Source organism: Mustela putorius, unplaced genomic scaffold, assembly GCF_011764305.1.
Source record: "Mustela putorius furo isolate JIRA1106 unplaced genomic scaffold, ASM1176430v1.1 tig00000281_pilon_pilon_pilon, whole genome shotgun sequence".
Lineage (NCBI taxonomy): Eukaryota > Metazoa > Chordata > Mammalia > Carnivora > Mustelidae > Mustela > Mustela putorius.
In genome coordinates this window covers 2286387-2311964 of record NW_025421343.1, presented here as the reverse complement: position 1 = coordinate 2311964, position 25578 = coordinate 2286387, and positions in this window count along the sequence as shown.

Below are 25578 nucleotides of genomic sequence, written 5' to 3'. Positions count from 1 at the left end.
GGGGCCATGGGAGAGAACACATCGTCCCCTTCACAGCAAGTGCAGTCAGGTGTTCCCTGTGTGGCCTCTGAAGGTTCCATGAAAATGCCCCCTAAGAAAATCATCTTTAAAAAACAGCACTAGCAGCGCCTGTCAGGAGAGAACTCGCCTCCCTGCTTCCTTCTCTTCCATCTCTTCTCACTCTCCCCCCAGCCCTGCAGGGGCCCAATGCCCCTCCGACCCTTCTCTATAGACACCCCCACAAGGGTGCAGGCTGCCCTTGCTGAGGTGGGAGAGAAAACCAAATTCAGGTCTGATGATTTTATTACCTCACAGGCTTGAACACTTTCAGTTACCGAGCTGAGTCAGTTTTGGGGCGTCAAGCAATTGTTAGGATCCAAAAGTGAGAAAGAGAAAAAAGCATCATTGTTCCAATTTTCAGCCTAAAGGTGGGGGCAGAGAATGAGGTCTCTCACTGAATGAAGTGTAAAGGGACAACAGTGAGGGACAGAGGTAAAGGAGCCTCTGAGGCTATCCTGTGAAGCAGCCGCAGAAGGCAGGCCCAGGGCGCAGTCTGGAAAGGGGGCGTCACCATAGGAACTAGACCTTTCTGGGTAATCTAGTATGGAGAAGACAGAGGCCAGGGATGAGGGGCAGAAAAAGAGAGAGGTGGGGAGAGGGATTTGGAGTGCAAGGGAAGGGCAGGTGGTTGGTCCCAGAGAGGCCCGGAGGCAGGTGAGGAGCCAGGGGATGGCGTGTGGGCCGTGGTTTGGAACAGGCTGGGATGTGCTCCTCTAAGATGAACGAGGGTTCTGTGCTGGCCACACTCACGCACCTTTTGATTTCTGGAAACGTGTTACGGCATTTTGTTTTTTTCAACATGAACAGAGCCAATAATAATTCGGTTCTCTTCTCTCTGAGTTTGTGTCAGGACTCTCTCCTCTCCCAGCTCTAATGTCACAGGTGAGAGAGAAGGGCCAGTGGGAAGTAGGCCTGTTCTTGGCAAGTCTGGCTGGTTCAGATGACACCTTGAGGTGTTACTGGATCCCTTTGCCTTTTCCTGTTTAAAAAGCAGATAAAAGGACATCTGGGTGGCTCAGTTGATTAAGCAAATGCCTTTGGCTCAGGTCATGATGCTGGAGTCCCGGGATCAAGTCCCACATTGGGCTCCTTGCTTGGTGGGGGGTCTGCTTCTCCCTCCAACACTCCCCCTCTCTTGCTCTCTCTCTCTCTCTCTCAAATAAATAAATAAAATCTTAAGAAAAAATAAAAAGCAGATAAAATTGGGATCCCAAGCAGCCAAGCAGTGCCCCTAGAGTGGTCCCCATGCCCCCTCACACTGCCTGCCGCAAGTGTCCCAAGGGAGAGCTTCCAGGCCACCCTTAGGTCCTGACTTGAGGCAGGATGACAGGATGGACAGTATGACAGGGTGGGGTGGTCTCGCTTTTCCATTCTGTGCCTTTGCCATCCCCAGGACCCCACCCTGATCCTCTTTTCTTTCTCTCTGGTGTTGAGAAAACTGGGTTTGACTGGCCCGTGGGGACAGTTTCGAGTCATATGGCATTCCATCCTTCCAGCTTTCTGAGGGGTCATCTCAGAGAATTCTACAGAGGATAGAAATTCCCTTCAATCGCTGTTGAAAATATTTTAAAAGCGTATTCTTATGCCAGGTCATAAAGACATTATCAATAGCCTCTAAAGTGTACAAATTGTGCAGGTCACATTCTCTGACTGGAATTCAAGAAAACTGGAAATTAAAAACCAAAGGAGAAGCAAAGAACAAAACACTGAACCACTTGGGAAATTAAAAATCACTTCTCTAAGTCACTCTTGGGTCTGAGAGGGAATACAAACATTCATAACAGGAAGTATAGAACAGAATGCTAATGATAACAATACAGGAAAATAAATGAGCCAGGCATTTCTCTCCAGACCCCAGAAAAAGAGAAAAGCAAACCACCACCATCACCACCAACACAACCCAAGGAAACAAGGAGGAGTGAATCATAAAACCCCCCCAGAAATTAATGGGTTAGAAAATAGGAAATGTAAAGTGATAAACACATTCAGAGTCTGGCTCCTTACAAAGACCAATGACTTCAAGAAACCATCGGCAAGCTCAATCAAGAAGAAGAAACTAGGAGATGCCGACATGAGAAATGATAAGGAGTAAACGAAAAACAGAAAGAAATGGGTTTTATAACTTTATGCTAATAAACTTGTAAATCTCAATGAAGTGGAGAGTTTTCCATGAAGAGACACATTGCCAAATTTGACCAAAGAAGCGGTAGAAAACCTGAATTAGATGAATCACCCCAGAAGACGCTGAACATAACTGTTGACAAAAGTATTAAGTCCAGACCGGTTCCGAGTTGCGGAGCCAAATTCTTTCAGATCTGCCGGTAGCGGATCACCTCAGTGGGTGTTTAGGCAGGGTTAGTAATGGCAGCTAGAAGGGCAGCATCCCAAGTCCCTTTCCTGAGCGAGTGTCGCCCCCACGACACAAAAGCCAACCAGCCAGATGGCCGAGAGGAACGGCAGCCCAATTTCACAAATACAGACACAAAATACTAGAAAATTGAATGCAGCCGTAGGGGCAAAATAAGGGTTCGCTATTTACAAACAGGCCAGTGCCAGCGATGCAAATGTTGTTCAATAGGAGGAAATGGCTTAATGCGATTAATTATGTTAATAGAGTGACGTGAAAAACCACATTATCACTGTGAAGAGTTTAGGTTTTTAAAGACAGAAAGCCCGAGTACAAATCTATCCTTTCACTTCTTAACTGTGGACTTTTGGACATATCCCCTATCTTCAAGTTTGGAAAATGATGTCTAAATCCACACAGGGTCATGTGTGGATTACATAAGGACAAGACTCTTGGCACAGAGCTTGGCATGTAATCAAGAAATGAGTAAATGAGAGTTTTAGAAAAATTCCAAGACGTTGCCATTCCTTCCAGGTGATGTTTTTGTATATAAAGCAAGAACTGAGGAACACTCCTTTCATATTACGAAGATAATCTCTCTTAAACCAAAGCAACATCATAATTAACTGTGAAAACATTAGTGACATCCCAATTAAATTCAGGATCTATCCACTGTTACTTATAATGTTGCAGAAGTTCTAGCAATGGAATTAAACAAGAAGATAAAATAAGGGTCATAAATATTCCCAAGGCGGAAATATTATCATCATCGTTTTGGGGGATATTTTTTTTTTTTGGTAATTTGGACATCTCAAAAAAAAATCTATGGAAAAAGTCGTAGAGCTAGCAAATGAGTTCAGTAGGGAGGCACTTACAAACTCTAGAAATATAGATGTAAAAACCAATACTTTTCCTACAATAATGAGCAAGCCGTTAGTACACATCATGGAAATATATTACATTGACAACAGCAACAAAATTCATGGGAGTGAACTTAACAAGAGATGGGAAAGATTTATATATAGAAAACAGAAAGTCTTTATGGAAAAACTCAAAGTGAGACCAACAAAAGGAGAGAGACAAACACTCTTCTAAGAAGAATCAAAATTCAAGTTTTCTGTTGTTCCAAATCATCTACAAATGAGCACATTCCAAACCAAATTTCAATGAGATTTGTTTTCTTAAGGAAATCTTGAAGAAATGATCGCACATTTCTCTGGAAGACTAGAAGTGTGGAAAGGAAAATTTTGAGGAAAACAGCAAGGTGGATGGAACTGCCCCACCAGATACTAAATATAAGTAAAGACTCTGACAATTAAAATACATTCCCTGGTACCTAAAAACAGGTGGATTCATGAGATGGACTAGGAAGGTAGCAACAGATCCCAGTGTACGTTAGAATTTATTATTGATTATGGAGGTATTTCAAAGACCAGTCAATAAATAATGGCTAATTTAGATTCTTGTCTCAGAATGCACAGGAAAACAAATCTCAGCTCCTAATTTGAATATTTCTGTTTTTGACTTTTTGTCATGAAAAGATATCAAACTTTCAGAGAAGGTGTACAAGTAGTTTAATAAATTCCATCATATCCGTCATAATGATGCACAACAGTTAATACTGTACAATGGCTTTATTCTCCATATCTGTATAGCATATGCATTCAAACCCTGGCTTTTTGTTTCCTAATGGTGGAAACTATTGTTTTGTTTTGTTTCTCCTATAATCATTGAGAGTAAGATTCAAGGAACATGTATCCTTTATCCTTAAATACTTCAGTGAGATTCTCCAACGAACAAGGCCATTTTTTTCTGTAACCACAACGCAAGAATCAAATTAAAAATATTTAAGATTGAGGGGCACCAGGGTGGCTCAATTGGTTAAGCATCCAACTCTTGATTTTGGCTCAGGTTGTGATCTCAAGGTCCTTAGATGGAACCCCGTGTGGGGCTCTATGCTCAGCAGGAAGCCTGCTTGAGGATTCTCTCCCTCCCTCTCTCTAGCCCCTAGCCCTTCTCAATCTCTCTCTCCATAAATAAATAAATAAATCATTAAAAAAAAAAGATTTAACATGGATACAATATTCTTAACCTAATACTTAGTCCATATTCAAATTGTGCCAGGTCTGCCGGTAATAACCTTTACAGGCATTCCCCCTGATCCATGCAGTATCCAAGCTAAGTTCATTCACTGCATTTACTTTTCATGTTTTTAGTTCCCTTTAGCCTGGCATAATTCCTCAGTGTTTCTTTGCTTTTCATGTTACTGGTATATATATATATATATATATATTTTTTTTTTTTTTTTTTTTTTTTTTAATATACAGGCCAGTAGTTTCAAAGAAACTTCCTCCGTCTCTGTATATCTAGTACTTCTTCATGATTGGAGTCCGGTTCTGCATTTTGTGGGACGCACTGTGGGCCTCTCAGTGTATCTCTTTGGGAAATATACAATGTAGGTTTCTTCTATTGTTGATGGTGTCAATTTTGCATTGCTTGGTTAGGTAGTGTTCAACAGATTTCTCCACTGTGAAGTTACTCTATTTGTGTGTGTTTGTGTGTGTAGTTAATGCCAAATCTATAGAAGGTTGGATACTTTGGGGCTCTGTAAATATCTGTGACACTTTTTACCTAAGTTAATTGTTAGTAAGGCTGCTGTAAGATGGTGATTTTCTAACTCTACCTTTCTTTGTTAGTCAGCATTTTTTTGTAAGCAAGAGCTTTCTCCCTCTCTCTTCTCTCTGCCTTCTTCCCTCTCTCTCCTTCTTTCCTATCAGTGTGGGCTCATGGACTCTATTACTCCCTGGGCCATCACCCATTACATTCATTTTGATGCTCAAATTGTTTCTGATTTAGCCAGTGGGTCCCATGCCCTTTGGCTTGTTCCAATCAGTTTTTGAGCCTTTCTTTGCATTCTGGCACAACAACATGTCCCAGGATCATTTTGTACTTTCTCCGCCCCAGACATGGAATCAGCGATTTCTCTAAGGAATTCTGGCTCCTTTGATTGGGAGATGGTGTGGGGGAATAAAGATTTGGGCATCTTTAAATGTAAAAAAGTTAAATCATGGAAGAACCATAGATGAACAGCTATATAATCTTTGGGTGAGAAAAAACTTTAAAATATGACATCAAAGTCAAAACCCACAGATTTAACCATGCACAAATTTTGGACCATCTCTAGGAATTCATTATAAAAAAAAATGCTGGGAGGCCTCAGGACTCATTTCTCAGATTTCTTCTCTTCTTTGCCCACAGTTCTTCCCTTGGTTATCTTATTCAATCTTATGGCTTTGAAAACTATGTGTTCTGATGAGTAGCAAAGATACATCCTCAGCCTGGGCTTCTCTTCTGGACCCCAGACTAGTATGTTCAGACTAGTATCTAAGATCTTCACTTAGATAGCCACTGTGACTCCCAAATGTCTCTCTCCCTCCCCAGCTTACTCAGTTCACACCATTGGTCCATCAGAATCACCCCAACCCCATTCCCTGCTCTCACACATCTTAGAAAAGAAGCCCATGTCCTCACAACAGCTTTCACAGCTCAACAACATTGGTTCTTCACTTGGGCTTCATGTCAGAATCATTTGGAAGCTTTAAAAGAAGTGGAGATGCCTGGAACTGGGCCAATTAAATGTCAATCTCTGGGAGTGTAGGTAGGCTCCTCGGGGTCCTAAAGTGTGGACAGATGGATAACTCCTGGCCTACATGATCTACTCTGCTCTGTTACCTCTCTGTCCTCATGTCCTACAAGCTTCTCCTTCCTTCCTTGCTTACTCCATTCCAACAGAGCAAGCCTTTTTGCTGCTCTCAAGCACACCTTGCGTGCTCTTGCCTCAGGGCCTTCGCACATACTGTTCCCTCCTGCCCAGAACCTCTTTCCTAAGACACCTGAATGGCTTGGCTCCTTCACTTCCTTCAAGTCTTCCTCAGATGGTTGTTTCTCAGTGAGGCTTTCCTTGTTTAGTTTTACAATCCCTATCTCCCTACCCACACTCTTTGTCCCTCTTTCCTGCTTTACAGATATATTTTCCTGTAGTATCTCTATAATCTGACATATGTACATATATATGTATGTATTGTATTGTATGTCTCATTCTTCTAGAGCAGAGGTTGCAAACTACAGCATGTGGGTTAAATGTGGCCCACAGCCTGTGTCTGTACTGGTTAGTACTATAAGCTATGGAGATCCAGTAGGAGCACTCTCTGGCATCTCTGTTTACCCCTCAGCTTCCAGTGTCTACCTCCTCTGCCCCACCCCCAGCTTCCCAGGACTCCGTGGCAGTCACCTACGTGTTTTTAGCAACTGTCCAACCTCTAGTGGTGGGATCTCAATCCAGGAGACAGCAACTCAGCAAGCAGCCTCATCGCTGACCAGCCACTCTAGCAGAGATGGCCAGGATGCCCTGGAAGAGCAAAGTTGGGTTTGGTCAGAATTGTCACCAGGGCAGAGAGCAAAAGCGACCATTGTGGCTACTCTCCCCCGCCAACCCTTGGGAGAATTAGTCCTCCTCCCAAGAATGTGTGCAGTGGACAACCAGCAGCACAAATTGTGCCCACTGCCCCAGCAGTCGGGGCGAGAGGGGTGAGAACTTTCTCTCTTTTACGTGAGTATCTATGTGGAATTTGCCAGCTAGCTGAAATGATTTATTCTGTTTCTTCTCTGGAAAAGGTTTATGGGCTCCTGCTTAAGAGTATAAGCTCATGAGGACATGTTTTTTTAATCTTACCTTGTTCACTGATCATTTTTCTATATCTAACAAGGTGTCTGGTGCATAGTAAGTGCATGACACGATTTAGTAGATGAAGACAAAACAAGTGACAAACCAGATAAACTAGATAAATATTTGTATCTTGCAAACAAAATCCTTAAAATACAGAGAGCCTGCACATGTTATTAAGAAAATATGAACATATTAAGAGACAGTCAGGGAAAGACAAGAAGATTCACAAAGTAGAAATACAATGACCAATGAACATATGAAAACTTTAATACCAACCAAATAAATCCAAAATAGAAAAAATGGTAAGGTTCACCTATCAGGTCGGCAAAGAGAACTGTTGAGAACTGTTTTTGAGGGGGACTGTCTGAAATAGAGCCTTGGAGACCTCTGGGTAGTGCATTAAATTCTGGGCAGTGAGACCACAGATTTTTTTTTTTTTCTTTTCAGCCTGTATGAATTTTTAAATTTTCTACTCTGAGCATGTATTACTTAAGTACAGCTGATTTTGAGAATTATTTTAGAAAATAGGAACACAGGAGGAGGGATTTTCAAAGAAGAGGGAAATGACAAAAGATTTCCTGTGCATCTCAAGGTGGGATGAGAGAATCTGAGGATCACAGGAAATAGGGATGTTGTGACCCTGGAGAGAGAACTCTTGCTCTTGGTGAGGAAGTCATGCCTAAATCCAGGAGGCCGGCTGTCCTGATGCCCTCATCCATACCTCCCCAACATAATTCTTAAGAAAAATGTTGGCCTAGATAACACTTCCCCCAAAGGTGAGTAATAAACAGAAAGGACTCATCAAGAACTCTATTACAGGGACGCCTGGGTGGCTCAGTCTGTTAAACATCTGCCTTTGGCTCAGGTCATGATCTTGGGGCCCCAGGATCAAGTCCCACATTGGGCTCCCATCTCAGCGGGGAGTCTGCTTCTCTCTCTCTCTCTCTGCCTCTTCCCCTGCTTGTACTCTCTTTCTCTGTATCTCTCTGTCTCAAATGAATAAATAAAATCTTAAAAGAAAAAGAACTCCATTACAACAGAGAAAGGAGAAGACATAAAACAAGTAAGGAGCTGGTGAAGAATGTATCCCAGAAAAAGAATTACTTCAGGAAACAGAGGAACACTTTGGAAAAATATTCTGTCCATCATCACAAAGAAATTAATGAGAACATGAACTCTTCAAGGGGAAATGGAAGAGCTCAGGGCATAGGGATTGAAAAAGCAACATTAAGACAGGAGAGAGCTTGAAAGGGAGCTGATAAAGTTCAAAAGCCAGAAATGTAGGATAGCAATAAATGTGTAAGAGAGACAAAAACCTTATTAGCAATCAGAAAAACATAGCAGGTTTTTAAAAATCAGAGTAAGATGCATAGTAGAAAAGTATGAGAAGAATCTCATAAAATGACTTGGAGAACAGTGAGAGAAAAAAATAGGGAGTGTTTAAGATAAACCAAAGCTCTCCAGTGTGCATGCCATTACTGTTTCAGTGGAAGCAGACAGAATAAATGGAGTGGAAAAAAAATGAGAAAGAAAAGAAAACTGTCCCATAAAGGGACATCTGTGTATACAGTTTGAAAGGGCACATCATGTTCTATAAATAACTCATCCCAGTGAAGAAATTAAGTAGTAAAGCCAAAGAAAAAATCATATAGGCATACAGGCAGAAAAAGCAGGTCACTCACAAGGGAGAAAACAGTTGTCAATTGGCCTGAGGCTTATCCCCAGTAACATTCAGCAGTGAGTTAGTGGAGTATTGTCTACAAGTTCTGAGGGACGTGTAACACGACAGGTTCTCATTCAGGCAAAGTCGGAAGGCAATAGTCATTCACAAAGATGGAAATACGCCGAGACTCTGGCATCCCTGAGTATTACCTGGTCATGGAATCCAACTGATCTAGAGATGAATTTAAATAAAGAACTGTGGAATGGAGAAACCAGTATATACGAAAGGGTGGGTTATGAATCTTGAACGAATTTACGTATAGAACCATTATGTTTATTTTTCAAATATAATATTGAAAATGTGCAAATTCCTGTTGCTGCAAGCCACTGATGTTTGGGGGTTGCTGGTTACTGCAGGTTGAGCTGGCAGAGGTTAATTGATATACCAATACTGGTCTAATAAATTTAAGTGTCCTTCAGTGAGAGTCTCAGAGACCTTCTGGGAAGGAATGTGTGCTAAGATTAGAAAGCTCCTTGTTGGCCTTGGAGAAGCTAAGAAGGTCTAATACGGGGTGCTATCTACTACTTGAACATGTCCTTGGCCATGTACCATGAACTCATATCTTGCCCTTGGGAGAGAGCGCCAATGCTAATAAAAGCAAAATATCCATTTCATTAAGACTGAACAATTTTGTGGATAGAACAATGAGCTCTGAGATCCTCTCCCAGAATATAACACTAAGGGGAGAGAGAGAGTCTATCTCTCTTTGCCCCGGACTTATGGATGGCTTTGCATCTTGAGGGTTTGGAGCCCACTGGGAAGTACAGCCCACAGGGGCCGTGTTCAGGGGAGAGATCAGACAGAGCCCGGTAGGAACTGGCATGAGTAGAAACAGCAAATGATGGTGCAGGGTCCTGCATTAGGCTATGGATATCTGGCCTGAGCAGACAATGTAGCAATGGTGGTTTTAGTTGCAAGTAACAGGATTGTCAACAATATAAACAATCAAGGGAATTTCTAGGCTTAGTACCTGGAAATGTCCAGCAATGCGGTGAGCTTCAGGCAATTTAATCTAGAGGTCCAAGGAGGTCACTCAAGACTTGATTTCTTTTCACCTCTGTTTTCTATACGTGAGATCGGCTTCATCCTACAGTTGGCTCCCCTGCTTTGCAAGATGGCTGCCTCCACTCTGAGGCTACATCAAGAGGGTGAGAAAACAGAAGCACTGAATGCTGAACCCAGTTCTTGAACTTCATTCCCATTGAATTTAGGTCATATATCCAAACCAGTAACTGTGGAAGGGAATGGCCTTATGTAATTAGCTCAGACAGCAGTTCTCAACCAGGGGCCATTATGCCTGCCAGAAGTCGTTTGGCGATGCCTGAAGACACGCTGTCCCAATAGGTGAATGTGCATGACTGGCATCTAGTGGATAAAGGCCAGAGATGCTGCTAAATATCCTACAAGGCACAGAGCAGCCCCATTCCCCACTCCCCACCAAGAACTGGCCAGCCCAAAATGTTCCACAGTGCTGAAGTTGAGAAATCCTGGCTTGAACCAGTTGGGATCCCCACCCCCAGCAGCTGAGATGAGGCAGGACCATGCCAACTGTCTGGCTAGTACACATGCAGGAAGGGTGAAATGCAGGCTGAGAAGGCAGCGCGCCACCCTCCACATGGGCCGGGCAGACCACTAGGTGGCAACTAGACTTGCATGGGAACATTGGTGACACACTCCTGGGGACTCCCGGAAACGTTTGGAGTGCAGATGGTTAGAGGCCAAATTCTTGTATAACACGGACCAGAAATTCAGGGTTATTATCACAAGGGTGACCTCCTTTGTTCCCAGAGGTCAGTGAGGCCTTGGCTGGAGTTGTAGGATTTTGGAATAAGACTTGGAGGCTTGGGTACCATTTCCTGCCCAAGTTGGGGAGGATGGACTAGGCAGGACAGGAGCTGGAGAGGTGGGCAGCTAGTGTCACAGACACAAGGGCTGCAGGCCGGGCCAGGGATGGCCATCTGCTCCCACAAGTAATGAGGGTCCTTTGATCCAAAAGAGGACTGATATCATCAGATTTGCATTTTGTGTGTAGAGGATGGTTTGGAATAAAGGTGGAGATGGGCTGGCAGGGGTGGGACGGCTGGTAGGACGTTCAGTTAGGAGACTACAGCTGGGCCCTGGGTGAGTCCAGAAGACCCCTGGGATTAAGAAGAGGGTGGAGAGGAAGACATGGGTTTGAGAGCTCCTCAGAAGAAGGTGCTCAGAAGATTTGGGGATGGGTTGAATAAGAAAGGCAAGGGAAAGGAAGGGAATATTTTTCACATTTCTAACCCAGACTACTGACTGAATGGTGGAACCACCAAAAGAGATGAAGCTCAGGGGTGGGGGCTGGGGTGGGGGCGTGGGGAGGGACATAGGCAGGAGATGGTAGGTGGGGTTTCAATCTGCACCTTCGGCCATCATCACCTAATCAATGGAATTGTATCAGTGGAGGGGGCTGCACCAAAAGGGAGAAGAAAGGGCACTCAGGAGAGAAAGTTGGAGAATGCCGACATCCAAGGACGGGCTAGGATGAGATGATGGAGGGCTAAAAGGAGACCTGGTGGGGAGGGGGGGTGCACCTCAATGAGGGAAGCAGGGAGCTGCCCGGCATCAGACTGGACAGTACGGGGAAGTCGAGTAAGGTAGGTCTGGAAGAACCTGGAAGCTGCTGTGACCCTGGGAACATTTCCTGCACTGATGGCTCCGAGGTCTGATTACCAATGCGGGAGATCGGGGAGGCCGGGTGAGGTAAGCAGCGAGTCAGACCCTCTGGGGAGAAGGACCAGATGGTGGCAGGCGGGAGGGAAGATGGGACAGACAGAGGGTTCAGGCAAATGTGAAAGCTACTTCTGTGACATTTAAAAACCAAATAATTGAGTTAGACAATTCCATGAATGCAGGACTTTACTGAAGGAAGAGAAATTGAGTGTTAATGTAGACTTGTAAAAAGGCAGTGCTCTTAAACCGATGATTTTAGCTTTTGTTTAGTAATCTGGTGTTTTCTTCTGTAAAAACAGTAAATGTTACTTAAAACTCCAGCCTTAATTTTTTTCTTAACAGATTTTGTTTATTTGACAGAGAGATAGATCCAGAGACCACAAGCGGGGGAATGGAAGGAGAGGGAGGGGCAGAGGGAGAAGCAGGCTCCCCACTGAGCAGGGAGCCCCACGTGATGCGGGACCAAACCCAGGACCCTGGGATCATGACCTGAGCCAAAGTCCGACGCTTTACTGATTGAGCCATTCAGGTGTCCCAGAGTTGATAGATGGATTATGTGCATATAAAATTCATATATATTAAATCATCTTATAATTTATTTCACTATTTCTCTGTTGGTGAAGTTATTTTGCTTTGTTTATTAAGACAGTCAAAACTTTCATGCTGAGGGAGAGTTAGCGCAGGGGAGAAGCTGAGGGTCCAGGAGAGAATGAGATGCCTTGGTCCAAGTTGACAGTCTCCCCGAGACCTTGGAGCCCCCTGCTTCAAGCCCAGGGAGCCCTCTGCTTTCCCCTGCACATTTGGAGGAAACGATGCGTAAGGCAGAACGATGAGTAAGCTCTTGCAGCTGAAGCCAGTAGCTTTTTCCGAGCCCAGGGCCTTCCTCTCATCCTTCACGTGAGAACATTTTTGGGAATCTTATCACTGTTCTTATATTCATGTTTCAAAATGTGCAGTGGCAATACATTGGAAATCCTTGGCCTACAGTGGAGTCATTTCCTCATGTGAGGGTGAGGAGTTTGGACTTGATCTTACAAAATGAGTGAGAAATTGGCTTCCGTGCTAACCACCCCCTAGTGTAAGCGGGCCTCCTCCTGTTGCCCCTGGCTGAATCTTCCTTCCCTCTGGTGAATGATCCAGAACCAACACAGATGTTTAATGCCATCACTGCCCTTTTGAACTTGATTACTCAGACAATACCGACAATGGCCCCAGGGTAATCAATGCCGTGCTGATAGCCTGTTGGTACATTGGGGTTAGGACCCGCCTGCCTGGAGACAACTGTGCGTTGCACAATTCTGGGTCAGCATGGAAGCTGGGAGAGGATCAGGAAACTGGGGCAAATGTCACTCCTTTGAATTTAAAAAACTGGAGAGAAGATGGATTATGGCAGAAGATATCATGCCCAAGGAGGCTTCTTGCTTGGATGGGTAATGACGCAGTTTGCAAATCTGTAGAAAGGCGAGTGGTCCCTGCTGGGAAAAAAGTGCCCTGACTTCACTATAGAAAGACTCCTAACATTCCTTCTTTTTTTTTTTTTTTTGAGGAGAGGGTGGGGAGGGACTGATGGAGAGGGAGAGAGAGAATCTTAGGCAGGCTCCACACCCAGTGTGAGCCTGATGAGGGGCTGAATTTCAGAACCCTGAGATCTTGACCTGAGCTGAAACTAAGAATTGGTTGCTGAGCCCACTGAGCCACCTGGGCACCTACCTTCATGTTCCTTTTTGATGGGTTAAGTAGGAGGTATTGGCAGAGGGGCTTTGGAGTGGGCATGGGGGATGTGTCTGTTTCATGCCGTCTGAGTGGTGCCTGCTGGAGACCTAGGGGCTGGGGTGACCTTGCCCTTCTCTGACCCTGCTTCTTTCCTCTTCTTACAATTAAGACCAGGTGGATGTCTAGCTACCTGGAAGGTTGACCCAGGAGTAAATCCCAGCTGGGGTTTTGGGAAATGGAAGGAGTCTGGTAGGTCTGGAAGTGGATAAGGCAGCACCGTTCTCTCTTATCTGGAGGCTTGCCATGACCTCAAGCCCCAGATCTAGAGACTACGGCCTGCCTTAAACCCAATCTCACATGCATTCTCTCTTTTCCCCCGAGTCCTTGTAGGAACTCCATACCATCCAAGTCCTGGGTCTTTGTCTTGTCCTTACCAGCCAGCTCTGTCCCATTTCCCAGGGAGGCCCCTGCCATCAGTCCCGCCTGCCAGGGCTAAGGAAGTGCTCTCGGGCCACTGCCCTGGGCCTGTCAGGCTGGCCTGGCCGGGCAGTCTCTGATGCCGGTCTCTTCTGCCCTCCCGGCCCAGCTGTTCTTCCTGCCCTTGATGATGGCCAGTTTCTCCGTCATGGCTGCTCTGGGGTCATGTCCCGTTTCCAGACCCCAGTACTCCCACAGCCTAGAAGCCTGGAGCCCCTGTTCTCACAGGATGGGCTGGTCACTGGAGCTCCAGAAACCTTCCATCTGCATTCCCCTCTTCTAGGGAAAGTGGCCTCAGGCTGCTCCTTGCAGTGCCAGGGGTTATGGTCTGGGACGGTGCTCCTCTCTGGCCAACAGAGGGTTGGCCCAGGAATCGAGACTGGAGTCCACAGAGGCCATGTATCGCGTGGATGCAGGGGAGATGAGCCACCCGTGAGCTACCCAGGGAGTAAGATTTTGCCCACAGGAGTGTGGCATATTGGACAGTGACTAGCTGGCAGAGAAGGGGCAGGAGGGATGCTTGCCCCAGAGATGGGGAAGACACAACTCTGCAGCCATGTTGAGCCTCCTGGGTATCCGGCTGGTCCCCTTCTCCCTCCCTCAGACTTGACTGAGGCGGGTTTTTCTCACTTTCCCGTCTTCCCTAGGTTACCTTGAGCCGAGCTATGTCCCTACTTGGCCTCTGGGGTGAACGGCCACGCCCAAAGGGTGTTGATTTTGGAAAAGATTGAGGTCAGAGGGAGGGAGGTTTCAGTAGAATGTCCTGTCCTGTTTAATGATTTAGTAGCCAAGAAGATGAAGCCATAGTTGACAGGCTTATCACACGAGGGTGTAACCAGGACAGAGGGGGATAAAGAATGGTGTCAGGGTCAAAGGTCAAAGAGACCTAGCATCAGGCTGGCGAGATGAGCCAAATTCAATACATGACACTCAAAAGACAAACGGAAAATGCTCCCCCCAACCAGATTGCGGCACTACAGCTCTTAAAAAATACTTGGCATATCTCATTGATGACAGGAAAATAGTTCACAGGGTGAGGGAGTTGCCCCACAGGGAAAAGCCAAAATATTCAAGTCTTATAATAAGAGAGTGTGATTTCTAATTCAACTTTCGCTGATGGCCTGGGACAAGATGTCATGCCTCAGAAGGCTTCATAGGGCTACTCTAGTTGTGGGTACTCATGGGAGGGGTAAGAGGCCAGTGGTACGCGGGGTGTCAATCTTGCCCTCCCATCCTTCCTTTCTTCCCTCCTCTCCTTAGCAAGCACTGACTGAATGCCTCTGGTCTGGCACTGTGGTGGGTATGTGGCCTCACAAGCGAACAAGGAGGCCAAAGAAGTTTTGCAGAGCAGCTTGTGTCCAGAGAATCAAGGGCCGGTAACCAGAATGGTAGCCTTCCTTCTCCTGGCAGAAACCATCCTCTGGGTAAAGGGCTGAAAATATTGGACACCTGCCTTCCCAGCCTCCTCTGCGACTAGATATGGCCATGTGACCCTAATTAGATGATGGAACTCAAGGGAATCCCCCTGGGGAAGGGGTTTCCAGGAAGAAAACTTCCTGAGAAAAAGAGAAAATTGAGGTAAGGATCTTATTGGCCTTTAGACTTTACCTTGTAAGAATGTGCTGCCAGGCATCCATGGCCATCTTCTTCAACACTCCGGGGGAGAGTCCCAGGGATCAAGGCAGGCTGACCCTGAGCTCTGACATCACTGGGTGGCTGAATTAGCTGGTGCTGGGGCTGCTTGCCTCCTGGATGCCCATTGTGGAGCAGTGGTGGCTAACCCTTTATGGAGAGCTGTCCCAAGAATGTCACACGTGTGGAGTCTTTAATTTCTCCCAAGAACCTAGCCAGGAAATTAAAGAACTCGTATGTGTATTATTACTATACACATAACCCCTGTAGATTATTGTCTTACAGAGGAGGAAATGGACGCACAGAGAATCCAAGTGACTTGGGCACAGAAAATGCCCAAGTCCACACAGCAGGTAAATAAGAGCCAGTATTCCACATATTACCTGATTAAGTCTCTATCTATTGGTTGGCCATCCTGGATCTGGTGGCCAGAGGCATCCTGGCTGGTGGGGGAGCCGCTGCTGTGGTCTAGGAAAGGCCCAGGCACTGAGCAGGAGAGAGGAGGTTGGGGGGGGGGGTTTGTACTCAGCCTCAGTGCCCTGCTGTCTGGGAGCACTGAGGGAGAAGAAGGGGTACAAGATGAATCCCTGAGCATGGTGAAGCCCTGGGAGCTATGCACGCTGCCCTCCCAGCGAGGCGAGGCAGGAAATGTGTGTGTGTGGCCTGGTCCTATGTCCTGATTCTCTTTGCATTAGGCAGAGTCAGCTTCTGGGTGAGGAGCTGGGTAGGGGTGAGGCTGTGGGCAGGGAGGGGACCACAGAACTGAAGGTTTGGAGATGGTACAGGTCCTCGGGTGCTCTGCGTTCTCGCCTCCTCCCTAGCTAAGCACCTTCTTCTCCCTCTCTTCTTCCTCTTGTCCCCTCAGCATGGGCTGAGGAGCTCGAGGGAGCCAGCCAGTCCCTGGTGCTTTTGGGAGCTAGAGGCCTCTGGGACTGCAGCCCAGAGCTCTCCGGGATGCCCAGCAGCACTCAGAAGGTGGCTTCCTTCAGGCAGCCTTCCCAGATTGGTGAGGAGCTGGTGGGCTCCCACACAGCTTAGAGATGCCCAGCAGCCTTGCTTCCCTGTACTTGGCCTGGCTGCTTCTTGTCATCCCTTTTTTTAATCCTTGTTCTGAACTTGGCATTTCTCGAACAGGGGTGTGCCTTGTTTATGAAGATGGCTGCCGCCCCTAAGACTAGCCCTCCTCTTGGAGGCCCACTTTGGGTAGGAGGGAGGTTTGGGGGACTGTGGCTGGACAGCCCCCCAGAAGTCTGTTTGCTGGAACTTCAGGGCAGACACCTCATGAACAGTTATCGAGAGGGGACTGCAGTCGGATGAGGGGTCCTTTCAGGCCTGTGGGACCTCTGCATCCTGCCTTCTGCCTCCACAGCCTCCGGTTCCCGCCCGCCCAGCGCACCCTCTGTCCTGGGGCCACTGGCAGCAGACAGACAGGAGACGGCACAGTCTGAGCGAGGAATGTGCGTGTGTTCAAGGGGAGCTGATCCGTGAAGCAGACCCTGGAATTCGCGGCCCTCCTCCACCGAATCCCAAATGGAAACAAATACAAACACTCTTTATAAACAAAGCCAGCGTCTTCAGTAGAGAACAAACCAATGAGCCGGTCTGAACTGGAACCAAAGCTCTGGGTTTGCTGACCATTTTCTATCTAAACAGAAACTCCCCAGGCCCCAGACCTGACTTTCCTCCAGGCCTGGATGCACGGGGCCGCCTGCACCTCCCTCTACCGCAGCCCAGCCACGTGCCGGGGACTCTCCAGCTGTGGGAAATTCTTCCAGCGGCCAGTGGCTTCCCTCACAGCGCCAACGGCCACAGGGGGAGCCGATGTGGCCCGTGCCCCTCAGGGGAACTGAGGTTAAGAGGCACGTTCCCTCCCTCCAGACCCAGCACACGTGGGAAGCTTGACAGTGAGGCTGACGGTTCCCACACCCCGCCCTCCCTTGGCCACATCATGTCGGGGGCAGAGGTCATCCTGGAAGAGCCATGTTACCATGTTCTTCAGGACTTGACTTGGGATCCTGACCTCCCTGTCTGGACTGGGCTCCCCCATTCTCTGCCCCCACTCCATTCCCTGCCTGTGGCAGCACAGGGTCACCTGGGCCCAGCTCCAGCCCCTCCCCTCCTCTGAGCTCCAAGACCTCAAGGCCGGCCTCATACCTCAGTGACATGGGCCACAGGGCACTTCCTGTCTTCCTCAGCAGGGATTCACTGGTCCCACAAGCATCTATCGGCCGCTGCTATCAGATGCCCAGAAGCACCCGGAAAAGTTGTGCTCCCTTCTCCCTGCCTCCTCGCCAGGCTACCTCCAAACCCTGACAGCCCCCTCCCCATCCAGCTCTGTGTGCCTGTGCATTTCAAGGGGTGGAAATCAAAAAGCTCCCAGCAGGCATTCAAGGCTCTTCACCATCTTCCTAATTTTAACTTCTACTTCCTGCTTTCCCCTAGGCCGCCACCTCCCAAGCTCAGCACACACCCTCCTCTGACTATCGGGTTCCCCTCGTACCCTCAAGGGGCAGTGGGCCGGGCCTTGTCTGCCCTGGAATCGGGCCATTGGTACCTAGGCCTCAGCTCACGTTTCTCCAACTGTTTCTCCCACCACCGGCACTGGACTCTCTGGGGGGCCTGGGTAGGAAGGCAGGGTGATGGCCTCCCAGGTCCCTTAGACTCAGACCCTTGAGGAATGGGGACCTGATTCTTTAGCCAGCTGCCTTGGTGGTGGTTTTGGCTTTTGCTGACTTTTGAGGAGCCCTATGGGACTTTCGGGGGGTGACTGAAAATGGTGGGGTACTCTCTTCATCCCTGACACAGATGGAGCTCTAAGAATCCATGTTCAGTGTGAGGCCTGACCCACCACGGGGTGGCCTGCTTGCAGCTGGGCACGCTCACGTCACCAGCAACTGCAAAGGGGCTGCACATAAGAGGGAACCTCAAAACATCGGTTTCCTTCATTAAAAAGAGGCAGGAAGATAGACAAGAAGTCTTTGGGGCAAGGCTCCATGTTGGGGTTCCCCAGACTGACCATGTTCCTGACCTAATGGGGGAAGGACACCTTTCCTATCCTGGGAGTGAGAACATACCAATGAATCAATGTTTTCTGAGGTGACAAATGTGTGGCCTGGGGAGCAAAGGCGGGGGGCGGGGGTTGGTGGGGAAGAAGAACCAGCTGCACAGTGATTCCCAGGGTATCACCAGCACGGCCCACACAGCTTCTAAGCCAACCATTGTTTCGTGTGCACAGCTGAGATTGTCCCTCCAAGTCACACGCTGCACGGAGGTGCTGAGGGGAGGCGAGGCCAACAGCCCCGGGCCCAGGCAGGTAGAGGGTAGCCTGGCATCCGTCTCCATGTCCGTTGGGGCCTACATGAGAGCAACACTGGCCTTCTGTCCTCCACCGGCCTCGGACATCCAGTAGCCAGAGCTCCGTGGGGCCAACCCCACCCTCCTCAGCCCCTCTTCCCTGAGGCCTGGCTTGCCGTAATCGTGTTGTCAGCATCCGTGAGGGCCAAAACGCAGTGGTTACCAGCGGCACTCAGAGCAGCCGAAAAAGAACAATGCATGACTCAGAGTTCCAGCTTCTGTTGTGGGTTCTAATTTTAGGCCATTGTTCCATTTCTCTCTGCCTTTCCCAGAATTCTAATGGGTGGGGGCAGGCTAGCCTGCCAAGATGGAGACCAAGAAGGGGTGAGAGGTGGGCCCGAGGCACTTGCATGGGGGTCCAGGCTGGGAGTGGTGGCTTGGTCAGGCCTGGGGCTCTGAACGAAGATGACCCTTGTGACGGGGCTCTTTGAGGCCCTCCAGAATGGCCTGAGGATTGGGAAACCAGTGCCTCTGACCCTTGCAACCCCTCTGGTTACTAAGCTATGCCATTTGAGCTCCAGGGAGGGGGGTTTGGAAACCCGAGAACTCTGAGTCACTTGGGTTTGCAGGAGAGTAAGAAGTGCCACAAACCTCAGAGACACAGAGAGCTCACGGGCTGGTGTGTGAGCACTCACGTACCTGTGGCTCGTGGGCTCGGGGGCCGCAGTGTGGGGTGGGGAACTTCTCCTTGGGCCCCGGCTTACCCTCACCCCATCCTAGAGGACTCACAACTGCCCTGCTCCAGAAGGGGTCCCAGCAGGAGGGCAGATGCTGGGAGTGGACCATCCCTGCCTGAAACCCCTCCAGGTACTACTTCCTTCCCCGGGCCCCAGGGCATTAGCATTGCTTATGAAGGGTGGGCAGAGAGCTGCGTTTGGAGTCTGGCTGCCCGTGTCTCATTCCTTCCACCCTTCACAGCCTGCATTACCCCGGAGCAGAACATGCTGTGTGACTCACAGCTCCTTGCAGTCTGATACATGTGTGTGCGTGTGTGTATTGTGTGTGCGAGTGCATGTGCTCACTAGAGCCTTGAATTCCCTCCCTGAATAGTGAATAACCAGGGTGCTTTCTGGAAACCAGCTTTGGGTTGGGATGTGAATGGCCTCACCTCAGCTCACCTCTCCTCCCCTCACCTCCTCTGAGGTGATTGCTAGGTACAATCTGGGGGAAAGAACCACTGGGAATCCAAGGGCCAGGCAGCCAGCCCCACCCTTGGACTAATTGTGTGGCCCTGGGCAGTTTCTTGTTCTCTCTGGGTCTTGGTTTTCCTGGAAGAGGAACCTATCCTTGCGAGGGCAGGGAGCTGTGGGCCCCACTGCCAATGGCTCTTGGCTCTGGGAAGGCTTCTGTGGTAGACAGAAGTGGCACCTCCCTCCCCAGCTGACTTGGGCAGAGGGGTACAGCAGGCTGCGTGCCCAGAACCCCACAAGGGCTCGGGGGGGCTAGTGCCCCCTTCCATCTCTTTCCCAGGGAGCTGTCTTCCCTGAGCCTCCTCCCCTCTAACCCCTTCATTCAGGGGAGCTCTCTTGGCCCCCCTGTCCTTCAGACTTCTCCACCAACCGTGAGCTCTCATCTCTTTTCACCAACCTTGTGTCTCCTCATCTTTCAATTCAGTGCCTCTTTTTTCCCATTTTTCCCCATTTTTCTCTTCAACATCAGAGACATTGACTGTGTCCCCTCCCATGCAAATTCTCTGGGCTCCCCTAATGTCAACACAAGCCATATCTCGATTTGCTCCAACCCACCAAAGTCTTTTCATGCTTATCCCAGCCCCGAGTGGGCCGCCGCAGCTCTCCACTGCTGTGTAACAACCATCCCCCAGGCTTGAGATGTTTACAACATTTTTATTACAGCTCACAATGTGGTGGGTCAGGAATGTGGACAAGACTCAGCCGGGCAAAGCTTCTGCTCATCATCATGTTGAGTCAAATCATTCAACAGTCCATAGCTACTGAGAGAGCTGGTCTGGAGGTGTAGGATTTTTCCTCATCCCTCTGGTGTTCCCAGATATGAACAGTCCAGGAGGTCAGGAGAGAAACTGCTGGGCTGAGATCAGCTGGCAACCCCTCCAGTAGTACCTCACGGGCAGGCATTCTGGGTGACAGCCCTGGCCCCACATTCCGGGTTATGGGAATTAGCTCCCACTCTCAGTGCCGGGGACTAACAAAGACTTTCAAGCCCCCTTTTATCTACCACAGCATCTCACAAAGTCCTGAGGCCTCTCTCATGTTTTTACAGATAATATTGACCCTTTGTAACTCTTCTGGGCCCCCGATGGTCTTGGCTTTCCTAGCCAGGGGCGCACTCTCCTGGGGAGGGAGGAGAGGGAAGTCTTGGCCCCTTGTTGCAGGCAGAGGCTATCCCTAGCAGATGTTTAACACAAACAACAGGAGAGGCCCCCACTCCCTGGAATGGGGTCACCTAAGTCAACCATTGTGCCGATGACACATGCCATCCAGGAGCTGCCTTCCAAACACCAGGTCCAAGTATGGGACTGTGATATCGCAGCTCAGAGGACTTGTTTTAAGGAGTGGTGATCTGGGGCCCCAAGCAGGTGATGAAACCACCACCTGGTTAGAATGGGCAGGACGTTTGCTGTTTCAAAAATGACAACTCTCACCCCTGGGCTCTTGGCTGCTGATGGTTCAAGGCTGGCACACTTCTGAAAGTCAGACTGAAGCATCTCACATCAGGAGGGGTCAGTGCACAGGCCCTAGGATCAGCATGCCTACATTCAAAACCCTGACCCAGCACTTGCTATTAGGCAACCTGGACAGAGTTGTTGCACGGCCCCGAACTTCCGGTTCCTTTTCTGGAAGACAGAACAGGAAGTAGCCCCTATCTGAGCATGCTGTGGCAAGGACTTAATAAGATAATGAAGGTAAGTAGCTGTCATTACTGTCAATATTGTCCTTAATCATTGGGCTCCAACTAGGAGGAGAGGGAAAGAAGAGGAAAAAGAAAATCTTCAAGAACACTAATAATTGCAGAGACAAACACCATTAATTAAAGCATATAAAGAGAAAATAATTTATGACTTGTAGCACACGTCAATTTACAAATGCCTTTGTGAACTTCAGCACCTCACTCAAACATGCATTTTATTTTGACAAAGTTATCTATATACATAGCTAAAAAAGTCTAGAAGTACTGCCCCTCCCCAGTTCTGAGTCCCACATCCTAGAGATAGCCAGTTTTAACTCTGTCTCCATTTTTATTATTTATTTATTTATTTATTTATTTATTTATTTACATATAATGTATTATTTGCCCCAGGGGTACAGGTCTGTGAATCATCATGCTTATACATTTCATAGCACTCACCATAGCACATTCCCTCCCTAATGTTCATAACCTAACCACCCTCTCCCTAACTCCCCACCCCACCAACAACCCTCAGTTTGTTTCATGAGACTCTAAATCTAGCGTGTCTTATGGTTTGTCTCCCTTCAGATCCCACCTTGTTTCATTTTTCCTTCCCTACCCCTCACAACTCCCCGCCCTGACTCTCAAATATCTCATATCAGAGAGATCATATAATTGTCTTTCTCTGACTTTCTCCATTTTTAAAACCATTATGCTTATATTGTTTTTTTTAGGGAGTTTTTGATATTATCTGTTGGTTTCTACTATAAAAGTGAGATTTTAGCCACCACTCCTTCCCCAACATACAGACACACTTGCTCTCTTTCCAGCCTTGCCATAGAACTATATCTTATTTTTAGATCGCTTTTTGATTGGACTATTATTTAGTCTTGACATTAGAACCACATAATCCACTCCTCACTGTTGAACCACGAAGTGTACTATGATCACATTTCCTTGTGTAACTTTTTGTTTTCCCTGACGTTAATAAATCTCCGTTTTCGGCTGCTTAGATATCATACCTATCACTTTATTAATCCTGTAACTCTCCAAAGGAAGTGAAAAATCCTCTCAATATGTTCAGACATATTGTAATCAATACTGATAGTCGATCAACTCCATTTTATTCTTGTCAATATCCTTCATCAAATGTTGGCAGTCCTTGGCGCTCTGCTCATATTTAAGAGTGGGACACTAAAAACCTACTTGGAAACTGCATGGGTGAGGCTTTTTGAGTGTATGTGATAGTCTACAGGAATCTTTCTGGGTTGATTTGTTGGGGATACCACTGACTGTCAGTATCTACAGGCTTTTTCTCCAGGACTGGTTGGTTTAATCAAAGAGGGATCCGCAATCTCCTGCCCAAGGGTGGGAGTGTTCCATAAACCCGTTGCAGGTACCTGGGAGTCAGTGGGGCTGGCGGAATGGACTGAATGCTCCCATCACCTAGTTCCCTAATGAGAGCCATCTGTGGCTGCTCCTAGTGCTTCTGCTTTCAGAGCTTCTCTTGTGTCAATCTCCCTAGAGAGGGAAAACTCTAGTTTTGTGCCGGGATGGAAGAGTGCACTGGGGGGTCTAATTACCCTTCCAAAAACTTTCAAAGAAACCCCCTATTTTCAGCCTCACCTGCACCCTCTCAGGGGTAACTGGTACTTCTAAATGTCAGATTTCAGGGAGCACTGAAGCCTATTTAACTTATCTTTGGTATTCCCCAACAATTTTGGGGGTCTCAGCTTTCCCTTGTGTATTGTCAGTTACCATTTGGTCATCCATTCTCTGCCTTCCAATACTTCATGACTGTTTATTCCTCTTCTATTCCATCTGTCCTTGTGGGTTTGTACATTAAAAATTTATTTCATGTTTGTTTTAGTGGGACTTCTGAGAGAGGGCTTCAGTCTTCCATGTTTAATTGGAAGTCCTTCACTTCATAGTGAGGAAACTCAAAATCACAGAGGATGAGAGCTGTGCAAGGACACAGAAGTAGTGAAGGGACTTCACCTGGATCTGGTTCTAAATCCTGTGCTGTTTCTGCTATGCCATACTTGCTTGACCCACCCTTTTGTCATTTCTCCCGTGATCATTTATTGCCAGACAATTTTGTGCAATAGGATTTATTGAAGGTTCCAGGGAAGTAATGGAGGGAGGGCTACATCATACAGCATAACTCAACACTGAGTACTAGATGTTTTAATACTCAGTTATTCCCACCACTGGGATTTTATCACTGACTACTTCTTTTTCTTTGGCTCCCACGATACTCCCACTCTGGTCTTCTTTCTACTTTCTAGTCTCTCCACATTTTGGGTGACCTCATTCTCCTTTTCTCAAGCTGCCCATGAAAACTCAAAATTTCTCTCACAATTTTCTATGGAATGATTGAGATATTTCTTCCCTATTCTTTTCATACCATGGAAATGGCAGGAAGATGGGGGTGGCAAGGGATTGATTTTGACTCAAAGAATCTCATTGTATTAAGGGAAAATGGTAAACATCTGGAAAGAAGACACTCTACAGTCGCATAGTTGAAAACAACTTATTTCTCTCATTTAAGGGGAGCATGTGGAAGTCTATGCTCCCTCCAGTCATTCAAGGAACTAGACTGATGGAAGCTCTGCCAACTTGAGCATGGCTTCCCGGTATGTTCTAGTCCTTGCTGTCTTAGTCACCTGGAATAATGTGGAGAAGTGAGTGAGCAGGGACTATGATAGGTCAGGCCTGGCAGTGGTACATATTTTAGCTGCTCACATTTTCTTGTGGGACTGGTCAGGTGGCCTTGCCTTGGGAGGCAAAGAACACTAGGAAGTGTGGTGTCAGCCTGAATAGCTGCTTCCCAGATGGAACCATCACTGTAGACAAAAGGGAGATGCTATTTCGGTGGTAGCTAATTGTTTCTGCTACAACAACCAAAGTATTTTCATATCTTCATAAAACAATGGAAATTATGGAAAAAATGGAAATTGTCTTCCTAAATGGAATGCTGCCCTCTGATAGGCAAGGGATTGTAAACCATAGTTGAATTTTTGAAATAACATTTGTTTTCTTTGTGGGATTTCTATCCATTGATCCACCTACCCAGCCACCCACCTTTATATATCTGACATTAGCTCTTAAAACAAAGGAAAGAAGCCCTTAGTCAGTTAGGAACTTCCTGGTAAAATTGGATGCTGTGTTTTTCAATGTCTCTGCTCCTACACACTATTCTTGCCCCAGCCTGTGTGTCTCCAATTAAGAAGATTTGAAGTTTGCGGGGCACCTGGGTGGCTCAGTGGGTTAAAGCCCCTGCCTTCAACTCAGGTTACGATCCCAGGGTCTTGGGATAGAACCCCACATCAGGCTCTCTGCTCAGTGAGGAGCCTGCTTCCCCCTCTCTCTCTGCCTGCCTCTCTGCCTACTTGTGATCTGTCAAATAAATAAATAAATAAATAAATAAAATTTAAAAAAAGAAGAAGATTTGAAGTTTGCTATGAGTTTCGTATGAATTTAAGAATACAGACTCTTCTTTTTCCCACTGCATGTGGCACTCACTGCAGCACCCCCTCCCTACCTGTGTTTTGCTGGGTCCCCATAGGAAGTATGCCTCTCGGGATTTGAGAACCATTGGGATTGAGAGAAGTGTAGCCAGTTTACATCTTGCATGAGAAGTAAGTGTACAGGCTACCCAGAAAACCTATGGAAAGCCCAAGATTTGGGCAGACTGGAGCAGAATTGAAGACTAATTATAGAACAATTGAGGTGACTGTGGAGTATGGTGGCAGGAGGTGGAGAAGGGGCAGGAATTTTAACCTCATGAATGTTTTGGAAGATGTGGCAGGAACCAGTGAGGCAAGAATTTGGCCAAGGCCTGAGGCTACAACCTGCATTTGGTAGAGACATCTTTTTTTTTTTTTTAAATTTTATTTATTCATTTATTTGAGAGAGGGAGAGAGAATCTGAAGCAGACTCCATGCTGAGCTTAGAGCCCAATGCAGGGCTTGATCCCAC